This window comes from Camarhynchus parvulus, chromosome 2 (genome assembly GCF_901933205.1).
Source record: "Camarhynchus parvulus chromosome 2, STF_HiC, whole genome shotgun sequence".
In the NCBI taxonomy this organism is placed as follows: Eukaryota; Metazoa; Chordata; class Aves; order Passeriformes; family Thraupidae; genus Camarhynchus; species Camarhynchus parvulus.
In genome coordinates, this window is record NC_044572.1 from 147,707,280 (window position 1) to 147,715,768 (window position 8,489).

Below are 8,489 nucleotides of genomic sequence, written 5' to 3' on the forward strand. Positions count from 1 at the left end.
AATAACCTGCACATCCCAGTTCACTCAGCTCTTGCAGGATTTTAAAAGCATATTTTGAGCTGAACATTTGAACAACAAAATTCAAAATGCACTAAACATGAAGTAGTAACAGAGGCTGTAGAGCTGAACAAGTGCAGAAAACAGCCGGCTTTGTGATTTATACAAACTGAAGTGGAAATGACAAGATAATTAATAAACTAACTGAAATCTAGAAGCCTCTAGGATATAGTGCTTAAGCCTGAAATAGAAAATGAGAGCTGATAAAAATTCAGAATTACTTCTTTAGCCATTAATTAACAGTGTTCCCATAATGGAGCTGTTAACACCAGAGTAAGAACTGAAACTAATATGTAACATTTGCAAAGAGCTTCACTGAGAGCGAGAGACCAACACATGTCAGCAGTCTGTGAAGGTTTCCTGGGTGAAAACTGGCAATGGAAAACAAGTTAAAAATGAAACAATATTAAATAGTTTTTGATACAATTAAAAATGGAACTCAAGCGATTTTAAAACTTTCCAACTTCTGGCTCATTAATTAGGAGGTACAATTCTATATACATTATTAACTATCAGCCCTTTTTCTGCCATATTTGTAAAATGAAATGTTTTTTATTTAGCAAACAGTTCTGAAACAGACATGATAAGGGGTAAGGAGCACTGACAAACATGAATTAACTGCTGTGGCCATGCCAAGGTTCACTCCAAGCTGTAAAATGGCACCTTAAATTTACAGCTTGGATCCAACATCACAGTTTGGGCTTCTCCTGGTGATGGGCACTCCAAAGCCTCCACAGGAAGCACCTCAGAACTGAGGTGGTTCTGTGCCAGGGCTCACTGTCCTTATATTAAAGGCAAATAAACAACAACATAGCAGCTGAATTCATCTGCCATTGAAAGGAACAGAAGAAGCCACAAGAGGAGAAATAAAATGAGTCAAAATTTCCGATACTGTGGCTGTGTCAGTGGTTCCCACCTGTCTGCACCACTGGACGACAAAATCAACATCACCAGGCATAAGGGGTCCTAGACAGTGGCAAAAACACAACAACACTTCCACCAAGTTCTGGAACGTGGGAGGGGAAAGGGTGAAGAAAGAGGGGTAAGGACTTGTACCAAACTTAAGTGTGAAGTTCACCTCTTTACAAAAAGTTAGTTCCAGCAACTGAATGACAAAGGTACCTGCTACACATCCCTTTTGTGCCTACACTGGGAAATCCATTATGAATTCATTCTGCCTGTAAAGAGCTTCCACCACAAGAGCATCAGTAAAGCAGCAGAGGGGATGGAGGAGGAGACTGCTAAAACCTGAGGTACACCCAGGCATAAAAGAACCACAAGAGCATTCAGCCACCAGCAAAAGGAATTTCTGCTTGAAAAGTATATTAGAAACAGTAGGGGGAAAACTGGTAAACAACTTGGTTGGTTAACCAAAAATAAAAAGGAACTGTACTGTTTTAAACACTAACTTTATTTTTCTTCTTTCTGTATTAACCTTTACTTGAAAAAAGCAGGCAATAAAAATGCCAGCATACTAACCCAGAACACAGACTATTTGCCCTGTGAAGACAGAAAGGCTGGAACTGCCTAGTTTAAAAAAAAAAGAAATTAAGAGCAGATACCCATGTGCAAGTAAGAAAATGGTGGCAGATTTTATGTTTTCACACTATCCTTCATAGAAAAAGAATTTAAAAGATTGCCTGAAATCAGTAAGAGGAAATTCTCTTTTGAAGATCACAGAATTTCTGAATCTCAAAGCTGCAGATTATTACTGAGAACAAACTTGCCTCAGCACTCATGCTGAACATAAAACCTACAACAGACAGGATGAAACAGGTATTGATTGATGTAAATCTCCACCACTGGGTGTAACTCAGACATTGGGATTTCTAAGTCTCTCACTAGTACCTTCAATAGAGTAATCTTGGATGCACTGCTAGGAAATTACCTATTAAATGCTGATGGAGCAGAGACCTTACTGGCTGCTGTACATCTCATGGATTAGATCACTGACAATTACAGGCAGTGCTTAAGCCTGGGCAAAGAAGTGGATACCTGGTTAAAAAGGTGCATTCACAGCTGCAAACCACATCATTTAACTCATTCTGAGCCTCTACTAAAGTAAACTTCTGGTTTTGCCCTGAAACCTAATTATTTGCAGCAAGAAAACAGGAAACAAGATTTAAAAAAAAGGAAAAAGATCATCTGCTGTTTCAAATCCTTCCTACAAACTTCAATGGGACTACAGGAAAAATTATCTCTGCCTTCCAAAGACACTTTAGAGGCTCAGATAGTCTGTTCCCTCTCTCCTCCTCCAAACCAAAATAAAACAAAAGCAGGAATTGTGAATTTCTATGTGTGGGTAAACAATGCAAGGCCTGAGCATGGCAGCAGGAAGCAGGAGCAGTTCAGAGTCAGCAGAGCCCTCTGACCCCTTTCTCACTGTCCCAAGCACTGGAACAGCTTCAGCTCAGTCACTTCTATCTCTGCAAAGGCAACAAGCGCCTCATTAAAGGACCCTTGACACATACACAGGCTAAATATTCCAAATTTATTGTTCAATGTAGCTGGATCAACAGCAGTAGCTGCAGGATGCTGATGCAGAGGGTTTGCTTACACACTTCTGGACAAAAGGAAGGAAATTATTCTGGGGTCTTGAAATGAGTTAAATTACAGTTCCATGAGCAGGGAAAGGGGCAACATTAGAGGGATTAACTCTAAACTGACCTATGACTACACTGTCACCAAGATGGAACTCAGCAGGAAAATGAAACAGAGTTGAGTGCTTGTCAGGTTGCCTTCCCAGAAGAAAAACAAAAAGCAGTGCTTCCATGCAACAGGGAGCTAACAAAAACTACTTACAACTCCTTTCATATGCCTCTCCTGCACTGAACACGACAAAAAGGGGCAGACGAGTAATGCAGAAAAACAGAGGGGAGGAAAAAAGTCATGAAGTTATGGGCAAAAAAGGAAATTCAATCCAGGAGAGTTTTGCCAGTTCAGCCAAGGACTGCTGCAGAGCTGAAGAAAATTTAAATACACCCAGAATTCAGAGTAATGCAAGTGAATCAGAGGTTCTCTAACAAAGCCTGCTGCCTTCAGCACTTGTTAATTGCCTCTTCCATTCGGATTTTTACTTGACAGAAGTTGCATTCAAACCCTGTACACCAGATTTCAGAAACTATCTTCCATTTTCTTCCTAATTCATGAACCACTGACACCACCACTGAGCTGCATCTCCATGTTTCAAGCACTGTCAGAGCCAGAGAAAAATCAGTTTCTGTGGTTCTCCTGCCACCTTAGAAACTTTTTCTTCCACACACGATTCCCTGAGTCAACTCCCTCCACCAACACATCCCTCTGATGTGCTGAAAGGTGTTTCAACTGCTGAAATTTGCATAGAGATGCTTGGAAAGCTACCACACACCTGGGCAATCACAGGTGTCTCTCTTATGTCTGCTTTAATACAAATCCAGAAAACCAGATCAAGCCACACAGTTTTTTGTGGTTTTGGTTGTTTGATTATATTTTTGTGAGTTTTTTTAAAATAAAAGCCCTAACACTCAGAAGTCTGCCCAAATACAAGATTTTTATCCCAGCATCAGGAGCACAATGCTGGACAACAATAAACTCCTGTATGAGGGAAGCTTACACAGCGGAAAAAACACAGAATTTATACAGGAATGGGACGGGGAACATAAAAATTTAAGCCTACAACCCCAGGCACACAGGTTTTTAAACTGTTCAGCCCCTAAATAACCACTATTTTTGATAGTTTTTCTTATTAGCCATCAAGCTCTACCTGAATATGGAGAGCAGGACATGAGGAATGAAAATTTTCAGAAAGATCTACTCAGTCATCTCCATAGAAGTCCTTCCCCTCCTACACCCCAAAATCCCCTATTTAAACCCAGGCATCTCTCTGGATAGCACGTTTCTCACTGAATTTCCCATTCTTGCAGCTTCCTGTGTTTGTGACAGACACAATAAACACATTCATTGAACATTGGTAGAACACACAACTTTCAAGGCTTTTAAGTGGCATTATATACAAACCAAGAGACTCACTTGAAATTGCTAACAATTTATAAACTCTGCTCTTGCATTAATCTGCATCAAGGTTCTAGGTTTGTTTGGTTTTTTCCCCAAATACTTAGAACAAAAAAGACAGCCTTTAGCACATATGTATCCTGCAGAAGTTACCATTCAGGGAGACAAGGATCACTGTAGTTCAGGTGCTAAATAAATGTATTCTAAATTGACTTTTAGAATGTTTTTCCATCATTTCTGCTCTTATTCCATACAGGAATTCAAAGTGATGCAGTAAGGATTTCTTTGTTGCAGTTTTTAAAATCCTGACCTGTAATTAAAACCTTTTGAAGAAATTAAGTCAATACGTCCACGTTGTCTGTGGTATTGAAACTTCAGAATTACACTGACATGAGATGAGAGGAAACACACATTTAGTCTGGAAACCACATCTGATGGAGCTAAATATCAATCACATCAGGAAACAGATCTGGAATATGAATTCTAGTATGAATTCCTTTTTAAGCACCTTCTGCCCAGTTACTGACATTTATCCAGAATGTGAAAATACACTTTAGGCAGTAATTACATAAAATGTAAAGGTACAAAGGTCCAATTTAAGACAAATAAAACCACGAGACTACTCAAATATTGTGTGTTTTTATAGCGATTTAAACCTATTTATAGTTACCAATATTCTTCAAAACTACACTTTGAGAAGATAGAAAGTTCTTTTTCATAGGGAAAAACACTTTTACATAAATCCTAAAAGATGTAAAATGAAGAGGAAAAGCCTGTATTGTTATTATTAATATTATATCAAAATAAAGACCATACTACTACACACAGCAGTGCCTACCAGGGGGGAAAAATCATTTTGTTATACAAATGGCAAGAAATAAATTATTAATTCTTTAGTTACACTCCTAGTGGAGAAAAAGACAACCCAGCACATTCATGGATGCATTTAAAAAAGAGAACACAATCTCCTAAACCATCAAAGCTACATCTTGTACTACTTAATCTCTAGAAAACACTCCTGCTTTTCTCTCCTCCTATCATCCACCCCAAAATATCTATTAGCTTGGTGGAGTTCATAATACTGAGAGTTCCCATTCAATTATTACTCAGATGGCAAACCATTATATTACCAAAAGAAAAACAAAAGCCCTTTCCACAACAGGTAATACACTCTGAAGCAAAGTCACATCACTAGATATCTTGAAAGAATTTTTAAATCTATTTCAGCAAATTACACATTCAAGACATGAGTGTTATTCTAAGAATATTCCTTTCTGGATGAAGTATTCAAATAAGCTACTAGTTGATTCCTGTGTCCCTGCACGTGTTTAGTACCTTTAAAACCCAAGGCTGAGCCCAAGAACGGCATAGAGCTTTTGACAAATAAGCACTATGTCATTTTCCTTTCATGCATACATTTTAACCTTCCTGCAAAACAAAAGGTCAGCCAACACAAACATCAATCCCAGCCACATTCCATGTAAACTGCATTTAAGACATAATAGCACAAAAGACAAATTAATTTCAGAACTGTTTTGCTCTTGTTGTCTGTAGAGTTTTACAGTCCTGTGAGAGACAATTTGTCCAGCAACCAGTGTCTCTTCCCTTTTTGTTCTGTTAACAGGATCCCAGATTTTAGGTCCATTAAATTTCCTGCATGGATTGATCTCAAAGAGGCACACACACATTCTGTACAGAATCTCAGCCACAAATCCTGCTTTAAGAAATCCAAGGGCTGTGTTCCCCATCCATAAATCACACCACATAGGCAAAGGTGTTCCCACAAAGGGGGCAGGGTAAACAACCTGATTTTAGGGGTAACAAAAAAAGGGACAGGTGGAGAAAGGAAGTGGTGGAATTTTGGATGTGGACAACATCAGTGAGACAACAAACTGCTCCAAATAATTGTATAACATTTAATATTTTCTGGCCCAAATCCAGTTGCACTCCTGACCTTACCCAGGTTTAACAGAACCACAGACGATAAAGGCAGATTAGCTTCGAGGAATGTGGGATTTTTCCAATTAATCCAGGAGGGGGAAAAAATATATCAAACCTAATGCTAAAGGAGTGGGAATTTTAAAGGGACATTCCAATACCACTTCACTCTTACACTAACATTTGCATTAAATATTTCAATATGAATTCCCAAATGCTTCTCTTTACAAGTGAACTTTCTGTTTAATGCCTTTATAGAGCACTGGTCCTATCCCAGTGAAACAGCCAAAAACTGGGCTCCAGGCTGACGCTGCTCCAGCGCCAGGGCCTGCAGGATACACTGGAATAGGACTAACACAGAAACCACACAGCCAACACTGTTTCAGACAGAAAAAAAAAAAAAAAAAGAACGGGAGAGCAAAGAGTAAAGTCTACCCCCTGTCCCAAAAAAGCACCCTCAGAGCACAGGAGGTCTGAGAATAGATGTGAGAACTGGACACGTACAGCATATGCTTCACAATTAGTCGCGGAGATTTGAGGAGAATGATTCTCTGTTACAGCTGCAGTTCTCACTGTACTCCAAAATCAGGTTTACAACCGGAAAAAAGAGAAAAATATCACATTTCTCTAAGAAGTGCAAAGGCTGTTCTGTGTGATCCAACTTCTGTGGTACCCCCGGGCCGACACGAGCCGCACTGAGGGGACGCCGCTCGCTCCCTTCCCCGCCGGGTGCTGTCCCCGGGTCAAGGGACAGGAGAGCTGCCCCGGTTCTCTTTGGATCACACGGTCCCAACGAACGCAGTACAGAACAAACCAAAAATAAACCCCCAAAGCCCACACACCTCAAAAAAAGCCCCAAATCCTAAAGAGAAGAAACCTCAACCACTTCCCCTGCGCTACCGCTCCAGCTCCAAGAGGCAGCCACGGGTTTGGTTTACGCGCTCGCCTGAGGAGGGGAAGGGGCAAAGCCAGGCGGCCCGGCTCCGGCAGCGAGGGGACACCTCCTCCTCCTCCTCCTCCCTTCCCTTTCCCTTTGTTTACTTTACGGACCGTCCCGCTCCACCTCGCCGCCTCCCGACACATCCGGTGGGACCGGCCGGGGCTGCGGGGCGGGCAGGGCGCAGGGGGCGGCCGGATCCCCCGGGGTGGAGGACGGGGCAGGCGGGGCACCAGATGACCTCTCCCCGCAGCCTCCTCCTCTGCCATCCTCTTCCCATCCTGGCTTCCCGCGGAGGGAAGCGGCTTTGCCCGGAGAGACCCCGAACCCACCGCACAGTGCCTCCTGCGCCCCGGTGTCCGCGGCAGCCCCTCCCCGGGCACACAGGAACGGGCGGCACCAGGGACAATCTTCCCTTCCCTGCGGAGCCGCCGCCGCTCCCCGAGCCGGGGGCTGGGGCGGGGGACACGGAAGGAGACGCCGCTGCCCCCCTACACCCCCTCCCCGTGATGTAAATCGGGGCCGCTTCGCCCGCCCCCTCCCCGGGCAGCGCTCGCCGCCGGCACTCACCGCGCTGCGGGCACGGCCGCCTCCGGCGCCGCGGCAAAGAGAAGCCGCGGTGGAAGAGGAGGTAGGAGGACGAAGAGGAGGAGAAGGCTCCGGAGGGTCTGCGCGGGCAGTGCCGCCTCCCTCCTCCTCCTCCCTCCCCTCCCTCCCTCCCTCCCTCCGTCCCTCTCTCCCCGCCCTCCCGGCGCGCTGCACCATGGGATGCGGCGCTGCCCCCCCCCAACATGGCTGGGGGGGGGGGGTGTGTCACGGTGCCGCCCCTCAGGGAGCGAGGCGGGGGAGGTGGGGAAGGCGCGTCCCGTCCCCGCGCCCGCCTCAAGGGCTCTCCCCTTCCTCCTTCCCTCCCTCCGCAGATCCTGACGGGATCTGGCGAATTTGCTCGGGAAGAGGCGAAGTTTAACCCCTTGTCCTGGCTCAGTGGCACTGGCTGGCACAGCTGTTCTCCTGCTCTAACACTGGGATATTCCGGTTGTGGAGCCTCCCTCCCTGGAGCTGTCCCTGTGCCCTCCCTGGAGCTGTCCCTGTGCCCGTGCTCTGGGGTGACCCTGCTTGGGCAGTTGGCTCTGGGCAGAGCCTTGGCTGATAATGCCAAGGTTGTGGGTTCGGTCCCCGCGTGGACCAAGTTGAACTTGGTGATCCTTGTGGGTCCTTTCCACCGCAGAATATTCTGTGTTCTGTGACCCACTATGCCTTCCAGCCTTACCCAGTCTGTGGTTATGTGAAGCTGTGATAATCTCTTGCTGTTAGGTAAGCTTTGAGCATGATACAAATGCACTGAGCACCATAAAAATGATTCCTAGAAACTCTCTTTTACACAGCAGTCCAGTATTCCCATCCATCTTTTGCAGAAAAGCTGGGACATAACCAGCAGGCTGTTGAATATCCTGGAGACGGGATACCACAACCACTTTCTACTGACTGTGGATCACTATGCAGAAATGAAGCAAGAGGAAGGGAAGAATGATTTCAGTTATTTTATAATTATTGGTCTTGGGATCAC

At 44.4% G+C, this 8,489-nt stretch overlaps 1 protein-coding gene across 2 annotated transcripts in view; it reads right to left on the bottom strand.

Moving 5' to 3' along the window:
- Positions 1–7,648, bottom strand: part of PTK2 (protein tyrosine kinase 2) — a 188,217-nt gene extending 180,569 nt beyond the window's left edge. The window contains exon 1 of one of the 2 annotated variants that reach the window (XM_030968624.1): positions 7,493–7,648. The gene's annotated coding sequence lies outside the window, so the exon portion shown is untranslated. Of the gene's footprint in view, positions 1–7,254; positions 7,392–7,492 lie in introns of those variants that run through there. The other variant, XM_030968634.1, reaches the window with a different exon arrangement.
- Positions 7,649–8,489: the final 841 nt, after the last annotated feature.